This window comes from Chiloscyllium punctatum, chromosome 3, assembly GCF_047496795.1.
Source record: "Chiloscyllium punctatum isolate Juve2018m chromosome 3, sChiPun1.3, whole genome shotgun sequence".
NCBI classification, from domain to species: domain Eukaryota; kingdom Metazoa; phylum Chordata; class Chondrichthyes; order Orectolobiformes; family Hemiscylliidae; genus Chiloscyllium; species Chiloscyllium punctatum.
The window spans coordinates 43,256,036-43,275,395 of record NC_092741.1 but is presented as its reverse complement, the minus strand read 5'-3'; the positions used below and the strand labels follow the sequence as shown (position 1 = coordinate 43,275,395).

Sequence of the window (19,360 nt, the reverse complement as noted above, 5' to 3'; positions counted from 1 at the left end):
ATCATTTGACAATTCAAGTTTACAATATTTAGATAATTATCTGAAGTAAATTGATGGAAGGTTAGAAAAAAACTTCATACAGAGGATGGCTAAAATGTGAAATTCTTTGTTACAAATGCTTGTTGAAGAAGTTTATATAACTCTTTTAAAAGGGAAGTAGATGCCTGCTTGAAAATAACTTGAAAGGGATAAAATTTCACGGCTATTACAGAGAAAGAACCAAAGGTGACAACAAAGTTTATTTTTAAAGTGTTTGGAATTGGAATGCGCAGTCGGAAAGCAGTTACAATAGCAGTTTTCAAAATAAACTGAATAAAGTTTATATAACTCTTTTTTTAAAAGGGAAGTAGACCTGAAGGGGAAAACATTATAGAGGCAAGGGACTAATTGTATAAGTCTTTCAAAAAGCATTTCAGGCAGAATGGATTATTGAGTACAGAAGAGTCTCTTTGGCCTATTGAATCTACACCGAATAAAACAAAATCATCTATGTACACTAATCCCACCTTTCAAATGTTGGCCCATAGTGTTGAATGTTATGACATTTCAATTACTTATCTGTGTACATTTTAAGGGTTGTGAGGTTTCCTACCTGTACTGTATTCCAGATTCTCAACGTGTTCTAGGTAAATTTTCTTTTTCCTCAAATCTCTAAACCTGCCCTTCATTTTAAAATTATGTCCCTTTATTATTGACCATTCAACTAAGGGAAAAAGCTGCTGCTTATCTACATAGCCCGTGCTCCTCATAATCTTATACACTTCAATTAGGTCTCCCCTCAGCCTTCTCTGCTTTAAAGAAAACAGCTCAAACCCAATTTGGAAGGCAAATGGAATTTTGTCCATCATTGCTTAAAGGGGTTGAATTTAAAAGCAGAGAGGTAAATGTTATATCTGTACAAGGTGCTGGTGAGGCCACACCACAGAGGAGGTTCACCAGTTTGATTCTGGAGTTGAGGGGCTTGGTTTATGAGGAGAGGCTGAGTAGTTTGGGATTATATTCACTGCAATTCAGAAGAATGAGCGGGGAGCTCATAGAAACATATAAATTTATGAAGGGAACCGATAAAATAGAAATAGATAGAATGTTTCCACTGGTAGGTGAGACTAGGACAAGAGGGCATGGCCTCAAGATGGAAGGAAGCAGGTTTAGAACTGAACTGAGAAGGAACTTCTTCACCCAGAGGGTTGTTAATCTATGGAATTCCTTGCCCAGGGAAGTAGTTGGCACTGTTTCAGTAATTGCTTTTAAAGCGAAGGTAGATACTTTTCTTGAAAAGTAAAGGAATTAAGGGATATGGTGAAAACATGGTAAGTGGAGCTGAGTCCACGAAAAGATTAGCCATGATCTTATTGAGTAGTGGAGCAGGCTCGAAGGGCCGGACGCCTACTCCTGCTCCTAGTTCTTATGTTCTTATGTTCTATCCAGCCTCTCTTTATAGCTAAAATGCTTCATTGCAGACAATACCTTAGTAAATCTACTCTGCAATCATATCTCTCCTATAGTAAGGTGACCAGAACTACACACAGTAGTCCAGTTGTGTGTGAACTATAGTTTTGTTCAGCTCTGACATAACCTCCCTCCTCTTATAATCTATTATATGATTGATAAAGGCAAGTGTCCTGTATGCTGTTTTAAAAACCCTGTTAATCTGTCCTATTCAGGAATCTGGACAAGCAGCTTAAGAACACGAAATTCCTCTGAGCTTCCTAGTGTTCTACTATTCGAGTACTCCCTTACATAGAAACGTAGATTATAGAAGCTATTTAGCCCATAGAGCCTGTTCTGCCATTCAACGTGATTATGATTGATCCAACTCAGCACCCTGTTCCCACTTTTTCCCCATATCCTTTGATCCCTGTCTTACTATTCTTCCAAAGCACATCACCTCACATTTTTCCAGGTTGTATTCCACCTGTCTATTTGACCAATCTGTCCGTATGTTCCTGAAGCAGAAGAGGTTCTTTCTCACTATTAAGCACATGGCCAAACTTTGTGTCATCACAAACTTAGATATCATTACCACCATTCATATTGATATTGTTTATATATATCATGAATAGCAAGGGATTCAGCACTGATCCCTGTGATATGGCATTGGACACTGGCCTCCAATCACACAAGCAGACTTCTACCATCAATCTCTGTTTCCTACCACTCAGCCAATTTTAGATCCAACATGCCAAGTTACCCTGAATCCCGGGTGCCTTTATCTTCTTTATCAGTGTCCTAAGTGGGACCTTGTCAAAGATTTTGCTGAAATCCATATAAACTGCATCTGAAATCCATATAAACTAGGTCTTATGTTATCTTGGTGTGATGTAAGATTCTGATCCTATGCTTAAGCATATGTGAATATTTTACGTTTTCATCAAATGTGGGTGTCACCAGCAGGACCCGTATCTGTTGTCCATCTCTAAAAGCCCTTTGTCACAGTGGCTTGCTAGACTACTTGAGACCAATTGAGAGTCAACCACATTACTGTGCATCTGAAGTAGCATGTAGACCAAACTTGATAAGTATGGCACATTTCCATCCATAAAGGGCATTGGTGAATCAGATGGGTTTTTACAAATCAATAATAATTTCATGGTCAACAAATATATATTCCATCAGATTAGATTAGATTAGATTACATAGTATGGAAACAGGCCCTTCGGCCCGAGCAACCCACCCAGACCCATTCCCCTACATTAACTCTTCACCTAACACTACGTGCAATTTAGCATGGTCAATTCACCTAACCTGCACATTTTTTGGACTGTGGGAGGAAACCCACGTAGACACTGGGAGAATGTGCAAACTCCACACAGATGTGATGGGATGTGAACACATACCCTTAAGGCATTAGTCTGGGTCTTTGGATTACTACTAGTGGCATTATCATTGAATGAGCATCACTCAATGAGAGTATTACAAGGGAGCTGATTTGAGAACTACAGCGACATAGTTATGATGGGCTAAAGAGCTTTGTAATTCTGTGAGTGTGAACAACAGGCGTTACTAACATTGAAGTTGTTTGGGTAGCCTAGGCTAAATTTCAAACATTTTATCAGGAACTCTACTTAATCTCAAGCTAATAGCCCTGTGAACCCTTATCCATAGTGAGGTAGCTTCAAATACATGGCTGCAATGCACCATTTGACAGGGACATTGACAGTTCAGTTGTTGTTGATGATCCTGACAGGAGTGGCTAGATGCTAGCACAACTTCAACTCCATCAAAATGACTGAGGCAAGAATGGGTTGGATAGAACACCAATGCCAGTCTGTCAAATCTTCACTAACTTCCTGTTACGACGTGGAGGTCAAACCACTCTTAATTAAAACTAAACACCCAGAAAAGCTCGCCCTTTCTCCTAATCTGTTAAAATGTGAGTGACAGAGAACTCCTAATTTCCACTTTTTAAAGAAAAAAATAACAATTTATTTTCCAAACTCTAATAATGAACACTAAACAATAACTATTAACAAATCTAAGCTCCCTTTGTTCTTAACCACTTACTATCTGACCCCAGCTCCATAAAAAATGTTATTACAATAACACAACCTCTGCAGTTTCTTATAGTCCTTGGCAGAGCAGTTACTATACCAGGCTGTTATGCATCTGGATAAGATGCTTTCTATGGTGCATCTGTAAAAGGGTCCTATGGACATGCCAAATTTCCTAAGCTGTCTTTGGAAGAAGAGGCATTGTTGTGCCGCCTTGACTGTTGTATCTATGTGGGAAGACTGGGATAGATTGTCTGTTATTTCACTCCTAGGAACTTGACACTCTTGACCCTCTCCACCTCAGCTTCATTGATGTAGTTAGGGGCATGTCCTCCTCCCTGAAATCAATGATCAGTTCTTTTGGTTTGCTGACGGAGAGAGAGGGAGAGAGAGAGAGAGAGAGAGAGAGAATACTTCCTGTATTCTGAGTTATCATTCTTTGATAACTCCTATCATGGTGATATTGTCAGCAAACATCTAGATGACATTCATCTGGAATTTGGCTTCACAGTCATGGGTGTATAGGGAGTGCAGTATGGGGCTGAGAATGCGTTCTTGCAGGCTGCCAGTGTTGATTATCATTGTCTGTCTTCACTGATTGATTGTAGTCTGTGGGTCAGGAAGCTGAGGATCCAGTTACTAGGGTGGAGCCAAGACCTAGGTTCTGGTGTTTTGAGGTTAGTCTGGTAGGGATTATGCTGTTGAAGGCGGAGCTGTAGTCAACAAGTAGTAGCCTGATGTAGGAGTCCTTGTTATCCAGATGTTCCAGGGATTAAAGTGTAGGGCTAGGGAAAGGGCATCCACTGTGGACCTATTTACAATTGCAGGGTGTCGAGGTAGACTAGGAGGCGAGAGTTTGAGGGCCACAATCAGCCTCTCAAATCACTTTATGATTATGAGCTTAGTCTTTCCAGGACCACTTTGATTATATCACATTAACATTAGCAACTGCACTCAATTTTTGTCATCTGATTTATTTTGGGATTTGATAGTATGTGTGATACTGTGGGTTCAATTACCATTACCAGCTGAGGTTACCTGAAAGACTCTTCTTCTCAACCTCTCCCCACATTTGAGATTTAGTGGCCCGCAGGTTAAATCAGTACCAGTCATCTCTCTCTAATGAGAGAACAGCCCTATAGTCAGGTAATACTATGGCATCTTGATTTGATTTGATTTATGCTACAGATCAAGCACACCAGAAACCTGGAGTAACAGCCTAGTGAAAATAACACAGAGGTATATATTGCACAAAATGAAACTATTTGTCCTATCATGACCATAGGAAGTTGAGTAGGCAGTGGTGGTATGACATGGTTAACTACAGAAATCTGCCACCTGGCTTACATGTGCTTACAGATGCACATCAGTGCGGTTGATCACTCATTTGTATCATATCTGGGCAACTGGAGATGAGAAATAAATGCTGGTATTGCCACTGATGACTACATCCTGAGAAAGGGTTAAAAAAATCACACAACACCAGGTTATAGTCCAGCAGGTTCATTTGGAATTATGAGCTTTCAGAGCACGGCCCCTTCATCAGGTAGCTAGTATTGTGTGATTTTTAAATTTTGTCCACCCCAATCCAATACAGCACCTCCACATCCTGAGAAAGAAGCAAAGACCTGCATTAATATAACATGTTGTGTCACCATATGGAGTCTTGAAGCACTTTATTTCAAATTACTTCATTGTCTACAATGTTGTACTGTATATAGGAAATGTGGAAGACAATTAATACCCAACATTTTTTCCAAAATAGTATTGAGATACTGAATAGATAATAATGGGGAGGTGAAAATGATTGTCTTTGACATCAAGCATGCAATACCAAATAGTTTGAGCAAAATTATAGTCTACATTTATTAGAGTTATAGAACATTGAAAATAGAACATTACAGCGCAGTATAACCCTTTGGCCCTCAATGTTGCGCTGACCTGTGGAACCAATCTAAAGCCTATCAAACTTACACTATTCCATTTTTATCATATATTTATCTAATGAGCATTTAAATGCCTATAATGTTGGTGAGTCTACTACTGTTGTAGGCAGTGCCTTCCATGCCCCTACTACTCTGAGTAAAGAATCTACCTTTGACATCTGTCCTATATTTATCACCCCTCAATTTAAAGCTATGTCTCCTCGTGCTAGCCATCACCATCTGAGGAAAAAGGCTCTCACTATCCACCCTATCTAACCCTCTGATTATCTTACATGTATCAAGTCACCTCTCAACCTTCTCTCTAACAAAAACAGCCTCAAGTCCCTCAGCCTTTCCTCATAGGACCTTCCCTCCACACCAGGCAACATCCTAGTAACTCTCCTCTGAACCCTTTCCAAAGCTTCCAGATCCTTCCTATAATGCGGTGACCAGAACTGTACGCAATATTCCAAGTGTGGCCGCACCACAGTTTTTATTCAGCTGCAGCAGGACCTCGTGGCTCCGAAACCCAATCCCTCTACCAATAAGTGCTAACACACCGTATGCCTTCGTAACAACCCTATCAACCTGGGCGGCAACTTTCAGGGATCTATGTACATGGACACTGAGATCTCTCTGCTCATCTACACTACCAAGAATCTTACCATTAGTCCAGTATTCTTTATTCCTGTTGCTCCTTCCAAAGTGAATCACCTCACACTTTTCTACATTAAACTCCATTTGCCACCTCTCAGCCCAGCTCTGCAGCCTCTTTGGAACCTGCAACATCCTTCAGCACTATCCACAACTCCACTGACTTTAGTGTCATCTGCAAATTTACTAACTCATCCTTCTATGCCCTCATCCAGGTCATTTACAAAAATGACAAACAGCAGTGGCCCCAAAACACATCCTTGTGCTACACCACTAGTAACAGAATTCCAGGATGAACATTTCCCATTAATCACTACCCTCTGTCTTCTTCTGGCTAGCCAATTTCTGATCCAAACCGCTAAATCACCCTCCATCCCATGCCTCCATGTTTTGTGCACAAGCCTACCGTGGGGAACCGTATCAAATGCCTTACTGAAATCCATATACATTACATCAACCGCTTTATCCTCATCCACCTGTTTGGTCACCATCTCAAAGAATAAGGTAGTGAGGCACGACCTACCCTTCACAAAACTGTGTTCACTATCCTTATTCAACTTATTCCTTTCTAGATAATTATAAATCCTATCTCTTTTCCAATACTTTATCCACAACCGAAGTAAGGCTCGCTGGTCTATAATTACCAGGGTTGCCCTGACTCCCCTTCTTGAACAAGGGGTCAACATTTGCTATCCTTCAGTCTTTGACAATGACGACATAAAGATCAAAGCCAAAGGCTCTGCAATCTCCTCCCTGGCTTCCCAGAGAATCCTGGGATAAATCCCATCTGGCCCAGGGGACTAATCTGTTTTCACACTTTACAGAATTGCTAACACCTCCTCCTTGTGAACCTCAATCCCGTCTAGCCTGCGTCTCAGTATTGTCCTCGACAACATCGTCTTGTTCCAGTGTAAATACTGATGAAAAATATTCATTTAGCGCTTCCCTTATCCCCTCTGATTCCACGCACGCACAACTTCCCATTACTATCCTTCATTGGCCCTAATCTTTCTCTGGTCATTCTTTTACTCCTGGTATACCTATAGAAACTTTAGGGTTTTCCTTGATCCTGTCTGCCAACGACTTTTCATGTCCCCTCCTGGCTCTTCTTAGCTCTTTAGGTCTTTCCTGGCTAACTTGTAACTCTCAAGTGCCCTAACTAAGCCTTCATATAAGCCGCCTTCTTCCTTTTATATCTAAAAACAAAATGGTTGTTGGAAACCAAACATTTTAGGCCAGGACATCCCCAAAGAAGTTTCTCAGGATGTTGCCTTTGGACCAACCATTTTATTCTGCTTCATCAATGCCTTTCATTTTACAAGAAGATCAGCAGTGGGATGTTTACTGTTGATTACACTGTGCTCATTAACTCTGTAACTCCTTAAGACACTGAAACAGTGCCTACCCCGTACAACAAAACTAGGCCAGCATTCAGGTTTGGCCAGATAAATGATAAATAACATTCAGACCACTCAAGCATCAGGTGATGACTTTTTCCATCAAAAGAGAATTATCGAACTCTTCTGACATTCAATAGTATTATCATTGGTGAATCTCATACTATCAACATCTTGAGGGTTACCATTGAACAGAAATGTGACCGTACCACCCATATAAATGCTCCAGTAACAAAAAAATGTCTGAAGCTGGTAATTCTGTAGTAGTGAATTCACCTCCTGACTCCCCAAAGCCTGTCCAGCATCTACAAGCCTCAAGTTAAAGTGCATACGTATAATCTCCCCTTGATGAGTACAGCTCCAATAACATTCAAGAAGCTCAATCTGGGACAAAGCAGATCACTTGGTCAGCTTCTTATACATCAATTTCATATTCATTTCCTCCATTAGCAACTGCAGTGGCAGTACCATCAGCAGAGGATACCATCTTAGAAGCACATCAAACAACCTTTGACAGCACCTTCCTGAACGCACAACCTCTGCTACTTAGAAGGACAAGAATAGCAGTTACATGGTATTACCATCTGCACGTTCTCCATCAAGCCGCATGTTAACCTGGAATAATATCACCATTTCTTCACTGTCACTGGGTCAGAAACCTGGAACACCCTTCCAAACAGCATGGTGGGGTATCCTGCAAAGGTTCAAGAATTTGGCTTGCCACCATCTTCTGGATTTGCCATGAATGATTATATCCATGAGTTGGTTTAAAAAAAAGTAATGTTTCTTTAAACATGAATAAATATTAATTAATATGAAATAATTTGCATTACAATATCATAAAATTCATCTCTTGCAGCAAGGATTTAAATAATCTAACAGACTAAGAAAAAACAATCACCTGCTTCGTAGATATCTATTTTGTACGTGTGCCTATTATTTAAAAGTATTGATTAAATTCACAACAATTGATTGATATTTAAAATAAAAAGCATTCTAAATTCAAATAGCTTATAGAACTCTGAAATGAAATTATCAAAATTTTAGCTTTGAATCTCTGCTTTTAGCAACATTTTTGCCAATTTTGACAAGGATAAGCAAGGGAACAAATACATGAAAACTTGAAAGAAAAATGTAGAAATAGTCTACAGTGAGGAAAGGCCTATTGACAAGACTGTAAATGGGAAGTAGAGATAACAAAGGCCATGAACAAAGTTAAAAATCACACAATACCAAGTTATAGTACAACAGGTTTATTTTAAAGTACAAGCTTTTGGAGTGCTGCTGCTTCATCAGGTAGCTAGTGGGGCAAGATCATAGGACACAGAATTTATTGTAAAAGATCAAAGTGTCATACAACTGATGTGATGTATTGAACAAACCTAGATTGCTGTTAAGTCTTTAATCACTTAGAATGGGGATGCAGGTTTTGATCGATTAATATGTAAATTCCAGAACAACTTTCAAGTCACAGTCCTGAGATAACTTAAGGTTTTATCAGTATATTTTAAAAAAAAGTAATACCTCAGCTCAGACGATGCATTAAAGATGTGAGGTTAGAATCTGTCTGTATCCCAACTTTGAGTCAAACTGATTCTGTTTCCAAAGTAGGGATTTATAAAATGACACATGCTAACTGCCGACAGATTGTTGTGTTTTTTGAGCAAAATAGAATGTATCTGCAAATACAAATCTGCAAATGCAAATTCACCCCATAGACTAATATGTGTGTGTGCATGCGTATGTGAGGGAGAGTGTGTGTGTGTGCTTGTGCGTGACAGAGAGAGTGAGGGTGTGTGTGTGTGCATGCTTGATAAAGTGTGCACAAGTGTGATGGAGTATATACCTAAGTGTGCGCATGCACATACATATAAACCCTCTCTCATACACATGCTCTCTCACACTCTCACAACATATACTCTGTCACACTCATGCATACACTTATCAAGTATGCACACACACTGTCTCACATGTGCACACTCTCTCCCTCACACGTACACATATAAGTCTATGGGGTGAATTTGCATTTGCAGATTTATATTTGCAGATACATTCTATTTTGCTCAAAAAGCACACAATTTGTAGGCATTCAATCCATGAGTCATTTTATAAATTCCTACTTTGGAAATAGAACCAAAGTTGGGATACAGACAGACTCTAACCTCACATTCTTAATGCATTGTCTGAGCTGCGTTATCACCTTTTTCACATACAGATAAAACCTTAAGTTATCTCGGGACTGTGATTTGAAAGAAGTTCTGGAATTTACATATTAATCAATCGAAATCTGCATCCCCATTCAAATTATTAAATATTTAACAGCAATTTAGGTTTGTTCAATAGATTGCATCCGTTGTTTGACACTTTGATCTTTTACTATAAAGTCTGTGTCCAACGAACCTGCCCCACTCGCGACTTGATGAAGGAGTAGTGCTCCGAAAGCTTGTACTTTCAAATAAACCTGTTGGACTACAATCCGTGTTGTGTGATTTTTGACTTTGTCCACCCCAGTGCAAGACGGGCACCTTCACATCAAAGATCACGGAAGTATTGTGGTCAAAGGTCTTAAAACTGAACTCAACTTAGTAACTTTGCTCCATATCCTTTGGTATCCTACCTACATTTATGAATCTGACCCTAGAAAGTTCCAAGTATTCTAATAATCCTTCTCGTGGAAGATGACCCTGCTTACTCCTTTCATTGCTGTAGTAATAGTAACTAAAAACTCCCTCGATTTCATTAAGTCTGGAGAAGTGGGAGAAATAAACTGCGGGGTTTGACTTTAATTTATTTCTCCCACTTCTCCAAAGTTGCACAGAATCCGTCAACCTTGAGTGCGCATGAGCATTTGTTACAAGTAAACCAAAAAGTTACTGGAGGATCTCAACACGCGTGGAGAGCACGCAGAACTCACGCTATGATTCCAATAAACCCTGCTCGGAATTGTGTTAATGTTTCAGATGGTCTGACGGCACAGTGGTCACGTGGCCGTCTGCCCGTGAGCCAGTGACATCATCGGACCGGATGCGCATGCGTAGCACCGAACACCCGAACATTCGCCGCGTGACAGTTAGTGATAGAAAACTCAAGCACCAGTCATTTCTGTAGTAATGTGTGTATACATATATATGTATACATAAGACCATAGTCAAACAGCTAGTTCAACTGCAAACCTCGGGCTGTAGGCTGAACTTCCAATTTCGAACATCGGAAGTTTCAGGTTCCCAGAAACTCCGAAGTGCAAACTGAGTAAGTTCGTTTGGGGGAATGGGGGGTGTTGGATGTGAATAAGAATTCTCCGCCGTCGCCGATCACTTCGGGAATATTAGAATCCGTTAGTCTGCGATGTCGAAATCTGTAATGGGTCGAGTGGCTATCTTGATTTCTCACCATTTGTCCGTGCTCGCCGGCTGTGTGGTCACTATGGAAACGGGGACACCATGCACTCTGGGAGGTAAACAATGGTTGTCACAGCAACGAACAGGAAGTGGCGTAAATTGTCTCCCAGAGTCAAGATGAGAATGGTGCTGGAAACGCTCAGCAGGTCAGGCAGCATTCAGGAGCAGGAAAATCGACGTTTAGGGGCAGGAGCCCTTCATCAGGAATGAGGCTGGAAGCCTCGGGGGTGGAGAGATAAATGTGAGGGGGAAGAAGGTAGTTGAGTGTGAAATAGGTCGATGGAGGAAAGGTGATAGGTCGGACAGGAGGGTGGAGCAGATAGGTGGGAAGGAAGATTGACAGGTGGGACAGGACATGAGGATGGTGCTGAGCTGGAAGTTTGGGGGGGGGGGGGGGTAAATGAGGAAACTAGTGAAGTCTGCTTTGATGCCCTAGGGTTGAAGGGTTCCAAGCTGGAAGATGAGCTATTGTTCCTCGGGTGGTGAGGGGTTGGTGGTGGAGGAGGCCCAGGATCTCCAGGATCTGCATGTCCTCAAGGTAAAAACAATGACTGCAGATGCTGAAAATCAAATACTGGATTAGTGGTGCTGGAAGAGCACAGTAGTTCAGGCAGCATCCAACGAGCAGCGAAATCAGCAGAGTGGGAGGGGGAGTTGAAGTGTTCAGCCACGGAGCGGTAGGTTTGATTGGTGTGGGTGTCCCAGAGATGTTCCTTGAAGTGCTCTGCAAGAAGGTGTCTAATCTCCCCAATGTAAAGGAGACCGCATCGGGAGCAACGGATGCAATAAATGACATTGGTGGAAATGCAGGTGAAACTTTGATGGATAAGTAAAGCTCCTTTGGGTCCTTGGATGGAGGGGAGGGGGAGGTGTGGGCACAGGTTTTGCAATTCCTGCGGTGACAGGAGAAGGTGCCAGGAGGGGAGGGTGGGTTGTTGGGGGTGTGTGGATCTGACCAGGTAGTCACGGAGGGAACAGTCTTTGCGGAAAGCGGGTAGGGGTGGGGAGGGAAATATATCCCTGGTGGTGGGGTCTGTTTGCAGGTGACGGAAAAGTCAGCGGATGATGCGGTTTATGCAGAGGTTGGTGGGGGTGGAAGGTAATGACCGGGGGTTTCTGTCCTTGTTGCGTATGGAGGCGTGGGGTTTGAGGGCAGAGGTGGGGGATGTGTTGGAGGGCATCTTCAACCATGTGGTAGGGGAAATTGCAGTCTTTAAAGGAGGCCATCTGGTGTGTTCTGTGGCGGAACTGGTCCTCCTGGGAGCAGATACAGCAGAGGCGGAGGAATTGGGAATAAATTGTGTCCTAGCCTGTATCAAATGTATTATTTAAAAGTTTCTCCATTGTCCCAAACTTTCACAATTTAATTGAATTGAAACACTGGTAACTTTTCATCAGCGATGTTTTAATAAACTTTGTTAACCTTTCCATACTGGTTATTGATTAATTAATGCAAGAATTGTGGATACTAAATACAAGAGTTGATGAAAAGTATGAAGAATAAGTCTAATTTCCTTAACTGAGCAAAATCATACTGAGAAAGATTAGTACAGGACGGAATCAGGCCCTTCAGCCCAACAAGACTGTGCCGACATATGATGCTTTTCTAAACTAAAACATTTTGCCTCTATGCTGTCCATAGCCCTCTATCCCCTGCCTATTCGTATATTAAGATGCCTTTTAAATGTTGCTATTGCATCCACTTCTACAGCATACTCACCACCCTGTCTGTTTAATAATGTGACTCTCACATCTCCTTTAAACAGAGAAAAAAAACAGAAGAACTGCGGATACTGAAAATCAGAAATTTTCTGTTCTAAAGAAGGGTCACTGGACCTGAAATGTTAACTGATTTCTCTCCAAAAATGCTGCCAGACATGCTAAGCTTTTCCAGCAATTTCTGTTTTTGTTCCTTTAAACTTATGACCCCTTGTAATTGACATTTCCACCTTGGGATAAAAATTTCAACTATCCACTCCATCTATGCCTCTCATAATTTGAATTGAATTAGCTTTATTGTCACAAGAAGCCAAATGAGTGCAGTCAAAAGTTTCTAAGTCGTCACTTACAGCACCATCTTAGGTACAAACGTGCCTCGGTACAGCTTCTCCAGTTACAAAACCTTAGAAAATGGAGAAATAAGAAGTCCAGCACTGCAGAAAAAAAAAATCAGAACAATGGTCTTTCAACCCAGACTACACTGTCACCTAGCCTGCAGCTGTGCTGGGCTTCACTTCAAGGTTTGTCAGACCAGAAGATCTCTCTGGAATCACATTGAAACCAGGAGTCCATGCTGAGGCCACCCCAGACCAAGAGACAGCCATACCGGGCTGAGAGAACTCCACACTGGGCTGAGAGTACACCAGGCAGGGCCACACCACCATGCCAGGAGCAGCTACAGCAGGCTGCTACACCAGGCCAAGAGCATCCCTCATTGTGTCTGGACTGAGGCCGGGAGTCAAGTGAATGCTGGGAGACGGAGGCTGGGAGTCAAGTGGAGGCTGAGAGAGAAGAAAAATAAAAGAACACAGAGAAAAAATAGAGAAGTAAACGAAAAAGAATGGGTGGAGTGGATGAGCTCTGGCTGAAGCATCCTAGTCTGTCATCATTTCGGACTGGAACTGTATTAGAACCAGTGTTAACTTCTATCACGTTGCCCCTCATCCTTTGACATTCAAAGCGGGCATGGTGGCTCAGTGGTTAGCACTGCTGCCTCACAGCGCCAGGGACCCAGGTTCGATTCCAGCCTCGGGCGACTGTTTGTGTGGAGTTTGTACATTCTCCCCATGTCTGCGTGGGTTGCTCCAGTTTCCTCCCAGAATCCAAAGATGTGCAGGTCAGGTGAATTGGCTATGCTAAATTGTCCATAATGTTAGGTGCATTAGTCAGGGGTCTATAGGGTATGGGCATGGGTCTGGGTGGGTTACTCTTTGAAGGGTCGGTGTGGATTTGTTGGGCTGAAGACCTGTTTCTATGCCGTAGAGAATCTAATCAAATCAAAACAATCCAAGTTTGTTCAATCTGTCCTCATAGCTAATAACGTACAAACTAGGCAACATCCTGGTAAACTGTTTCTGTATCTGGTGTAGTGACTAGAACTGTACATAACATTCCAAATATGACTTAACTAAAGTTCTGTACAGCTGTAACATGACTTGCCAAGTTTTGTACTCAATGCCCTGACCGAAGAAGGCAAGAATACCATATGTCGTCTTGACCAACTTACCCATTTGTGTTGCCATTTTCAGGGAACTGTTGACCTGTATGCCTAGATTCCTCTGAATGTTGATGCTACTAAAAATCTGCTATTTACTGTATACCTCGCTCCTACATGAGATTTCCCTTGCATTTGTTTGGATTAAACTGTGTATCTGCCAATTCTCCAACAAAGTCTCTATCCTGCTGTATCCTCTTCATTGTTTACAACTCCACCAATTTTTGTATCACTTGCAAATTTACTAATCTGACCACCTACATTCTCCTCCAAATCATTAATATATCATTGAAAACAACAGTGCTCCCAACACTGATCCCTGTGGAATACCACTGACCACAGACCTCCAATCTGAAAAACACTTCCACTGCTACTCACTGTCTTCTATGACTAAGCCAATTCTGTACCTATTTTACCAGACCCCATGTGACTTCACTTTTTGTATGAGCCTGCCATGAGGGCCCTTGTCAAAGGCCTTGTTAAAGTCCATGTAGCATCTACTGCCATACCTTCATCAATTATCTTTGTCACTTTCTCAAAAAACTCAATCAAGTATTTCAGACACTACCTTCCCTGCACAAAGCTCATCAATAATAAGTCCATATTTTTCCAAATTTGAGTAAATCCTATCCATAAAGATCTTATCCAATAATTGCTGTACCACTGACGTAAAGCTCACTAGCCTGCCATTTCCTGGATGATCCCTGTAGCCCTTTTTAAACAAAGGAACAATATTGGCTATTCTCCAGTTCTCTGGGACCTCTCTTGTGACTAAAGAGGATACAAAGAATTCCAACGAGGCTCCAGCAATTACCTCACTTGCCTCCCTCAGTGTTCTGGGATAGATCCCATCTGGTCCTGGGATTTGTCCACCTCAATATTTTTCAAACAGCTCCTTTTTTTGTATAGAAATGTCCTAGAATATCAACACACCCCTACTGAGACTCAGCATTCGTTCACTCCTTTATGAATACTAATACAAAGTATTCGTTAAGGACCTCCGGCTCCGCACATAAATTCTGTCCTTTGTCCTACCCTTTCCTAGCTGTCCTTTTGCATCTTATATATGTATAAAATGCTTTGGGATTTTCCTTAATCAACATTGAATATTAATTTACAGTGCTTCGTGTGGAACAGTCAACAAGTAGGTAATGTACTTAGTTACTACTTAGTGTCATTATGCTTTAATTAAAATAATTCCAGGTTCCATGTGGAATCAGTAAGATAAACTAGCTATCATGATGTAAAGGAATGAAAACTGAGCGGATGGCATCAGAGAATGAAACGAGATAAGGATAGTTGGAAGAATACAGTGATGCTGGAAAAGCACAGCAGACCAGGCAGCATACGAGGTGCAGAAAAATCAACATTTTGGGCAGGAGCCCTTCATCAGGATGAACTCCTGATGAAGGGCTCCTGTCCAAAACGCCAATTTTCCTGCTGCTTGGATGCTGCCTGACCTGCTGTGCTTTACCAGCACCACTGTATTCTTGACTCTGATCTCCAGCACCTGCAGTCCTTACTGTCACCTTAAGTTAGTTGGAAAACATAGTTGTAGATTCATGTGGCTAAGTGTGAACATAATTACTTTAGTAGCAAGAATAGAAGAACTGCTTTATAAATTGCAAGATATTTAAATGTTGACATTCAGAGAGACTTGAATGTATTCACACAACAGTTAGGGAGGCAAATGGCATATCAGCTTGCAAGAGAATTTGGAATGGAAGAATAAGAGGCCTTGCTACAATTTATAGGGCTCTGATGAAATTGTTCCTGGAATATTATGGGCAATTTTGGTCTCCATATTTGAGACAGGATATGCTTGTCTTGGAGGCAGTAATAGGGTGGAAGATGGCAAATATTGTGGCTGCAAAAGCAGATCAGAGGTTGGACATTCTTTGGCAATTAACTCACCACCCAACTGCCCAAACAGGCAAAAGTCAGGAGTGTGATGGAATACTCCAAGAAGTTTGACATCACCTAGCATAAGGTAGCCCATTTGATTGACACCCCTCTATCACAGACACAGTATACAACCATATATAAAATGGACTCCAGCAACCCTGTAAGGATCCCTTGTGAAACCTTCCAAACAAGCAACATCTATCACCTAGATAAGCACAGAACACACGTAAGAATGCCAGTACATGAAAGTTCTGTCCTCTAAGAGTTGTAGTTCCTAGGCCAAAGGGATCAAATGGTGTCGGAGAAAGTGGGAACAGCATACTGAGTTGGATGATCAACCATGATCGTATTTGTTGGTAGAAAAGGGTGAAGATTTGAACAGGCTATTCATATGCCTATTTTCTATATTTAAGCCATTATATGGTCCCAACTTGGAATTGTATTGCCATTTGTTTACTGTTATTGGGTTAAAGTCTTGGAACTACCTGCTGAATCGTGCTGTTGGTGTAGCTACACCACGTGGTTTGCAGCAGCCCAAGGAGACAGTTCATCACTAACTTCTGAGGGAAAATATATCGGGGTTGGCAACAAATATTGACCATGCTAATGAATCTCAAGTCACATGAGGGAATAAAACAAAAGGTTGCAACATTTATTCCTCGGGTTAGAGGATAGGCCTGGAATAGAATAGAATAGGCTATCCTTTATTGTCACATGTACAGGAGTATAGTAAAAACGTTTTTATAATGGCTGCCTTTAATGGTACCATATTAGATACAAGTACTTAGGTAGAAATCTTGGATACAAAAGAGGATTAAAAGGACAAGTTGACACATTACTTACAGTGTCTAAAAACTAAGTTAGAAATGCGGTAGTTATAACAGAGTTAATGGATTTACATTACAGTCTGGTAAAGAATTTCAGAAAGCAGCAGCTCAACGCTTGGTCTGATTACTGGTGTCAGGCAACAGCTGTCCTGCTCCGTTCCAGCCTCCGGTCCACTCCTTACCTTGTTGCAGCTGAGTGCTGGTGAGGTGCACTGTATCAGGACTCGTACAGCTCCAGAACTCTGGTTCCTCCACGTGCCCCTCCAGGACTCAGGTTCTTGTCGCACTGCTTCAGTATTTGGGTTTTCTCACACACCGCTGCAGGACAATTGCAAGGAGAAGAAGAAAAAAGCGAAGAAACAAAAAACAGGCGGAGCAAAGGAACTCCAGTTGGAGTGTTCTACTCTGCCTCTATCTTGCTGGAATACTGACCTATCATGAGTTGACTAAAATTGGATATACCCTCTAGAGTTCAGAACATGTGAGCTGATCTTATTAAAACAAACAAGATTTTGAAAAGACTTGATAAGAAAGTTTATGAAATTTCTTGCCATGGCAAGAATGAGGACTCAGTCTCTCGTTAAAGGGTCCACCCTTTAATAGTCACAGCAGTGTTCCTGTTATGTCTTTTTCTTGATCTGAGAATTCCTGCCACTAAAGAAAATAAATAATTCAGGACTCTCTACAGAGATGTATCCCAGTGAGGAAGAAAAATTCCAGGAAGTAGATAAACTGACTATGGTTAATCAAGGAAGTTAATGGTAGTATCAGTGAGAAAAATAAAACATACAATGTGGCAAAGAGGAGTGGTAAACCAGAGGATTGGGAAAAAAAATAAAAACCAACAGGAGATGACAAAAAAAGGAGGAAGTAGACTGAGGACAAACTAGTAAGTAATTTAAGAAAACCATTAAAGAGCTTCTTTAAACATATAAAAAGGAACAGAGAGATTGGTGTGAACATAGGCCCTTGGAGAATGAGTTTGGGGACGGGAACCAAGAAATGGCATATCTTAGCTGTTGGATTTGTGCTGTCTGCATGATAGCGGATACAAACAAATGTTACGACATAGAGTAAACCCCTCTGATAATTTAAACCAATAACACAGAAAAGCTCGCCTTGTAATCTGTAAAAGTATGAGTGACAAAGAACTACCAAATCCCACTATTTAAAGAAAAATTTTAACAATTTATTCTTTAACTCCAAGAAAAAAAGAGAACACTAAACAACAACTATCTACACTGTAAGCCTCCTTTGTCTGATTGGGAGAACAGTCGATCTTCTGTAATTACACCGGCACCACTCCCCACCTCTTCCTCCGCTACATTGATGACTGCATTGGCGCCACCTCGTGCTCTCGGGAGGAGATTGAGCAATTCATCAACTTCACCAACACATTCCACCCTGACCTTAAATTTACTGGACCATCTCCGACACCTCCCTCCCCTTCCTGGACCTCTCCATCTCCATTAATGATGACCGACTTGATACCGACATTTTTTACAAACCCACTGACTCCCACAGCTACCTGGATTACACCTCTTCCCACCCTACCTCCTGCAAAAATGCCATCCTTTATTTCCTATTCCTCCGCCTCCGCTGTATCTCCTCCCAGGAGGACCAGTTCCACCACAGAACACACCAGATGGCCTCCTTCTTTAGAGACCGCAATTTCCCTTCCCATGTGGTTAAAGATGCCGTCCAACGTATCTCGCCCACATCCCGCACTCCGCCCTCAGACCCCACTCCTCAAACCATAACAAGGACAGAATGCCCCTGTTGCTCACCTTCCACCCTACCAACGTTCGCATAAACCAAATCATCCGCTGACATTTCCACCACCTCCAAACAGACCCCACCACCAGGGATATATTTCCATCCCCACCCCTTTCTGCCTTCCGCAAAGACCGTTCCCTCTGTGACTACCTGGTCAGGTGTATGCCCCTCTTCAATTCACCTTCCCACCCTGGCACCTTCCCCTGCCACTGCAGGAATTGCAAATCTTGCGCCTACACCTCCTCCCTCACCTCCATCCAAGGCCCTAAAGGAGCCTTCCACATCCATCAAAGTTTTACCTGCACATCCACCAATATCATTTATTGTATCCGTTGCTCCCGATGTGGTCTCCTCTACATTGGGGAGACTGGACGCCTCCTAGCAGAGCGTTTTAGGGAACATTTCCGGGACACCCACACCAATCAACCATACCGCCCTGTGGCCCAACATTTCAACTCCCCCTCCCACTCTGCCGAGGACATGGAGGTCCTGGGCCTCGTTCACCGCCGCTACCTCACCACCAGATGCCTGGAGGAAGAACGCCTCATCTTCCACCTTGAAACACTTCAACCCCAGGGCAGCAATGTGAATTTCAACATTTTCCTCATTTCCCCTTCCCCCACCTCACTCCAGTTCCAAACTTCCAGCTCAGGACTGTCCGCATGACTTGTCCTACCTGCCTATCATCTTTTTCTACCTATCCACTCCACCCTCCCCCCCGACCTATCACCTTCATCCCCTCCCCCACTCACCTATTGTACTCTATGCTACGT

General features: G+C 42.0%; 1 protein-coding gene across 1 annotated transcript in view; it reads left to right on the top strand.

Moving 5' to 3' along the window:
* Positions 1 to 10,501: 10,501 nt before the first annotated feature.
* armc2 (armadillo repeat containing 2) overlaps positions 10,502 to 19,360 on the top strand; it is a 238,005-nt gene continuing 229,146 nt past the window's right edge. The window contains exon 1 of the mRNA XM_072552378.1: positions 10,502 to 10,716. The gene's annotated coding sequence lies outside the window, so the exon portion shown is untranslated. The remainder of the gene's footprint in view (positions 10,717 to 19,360) is intronic.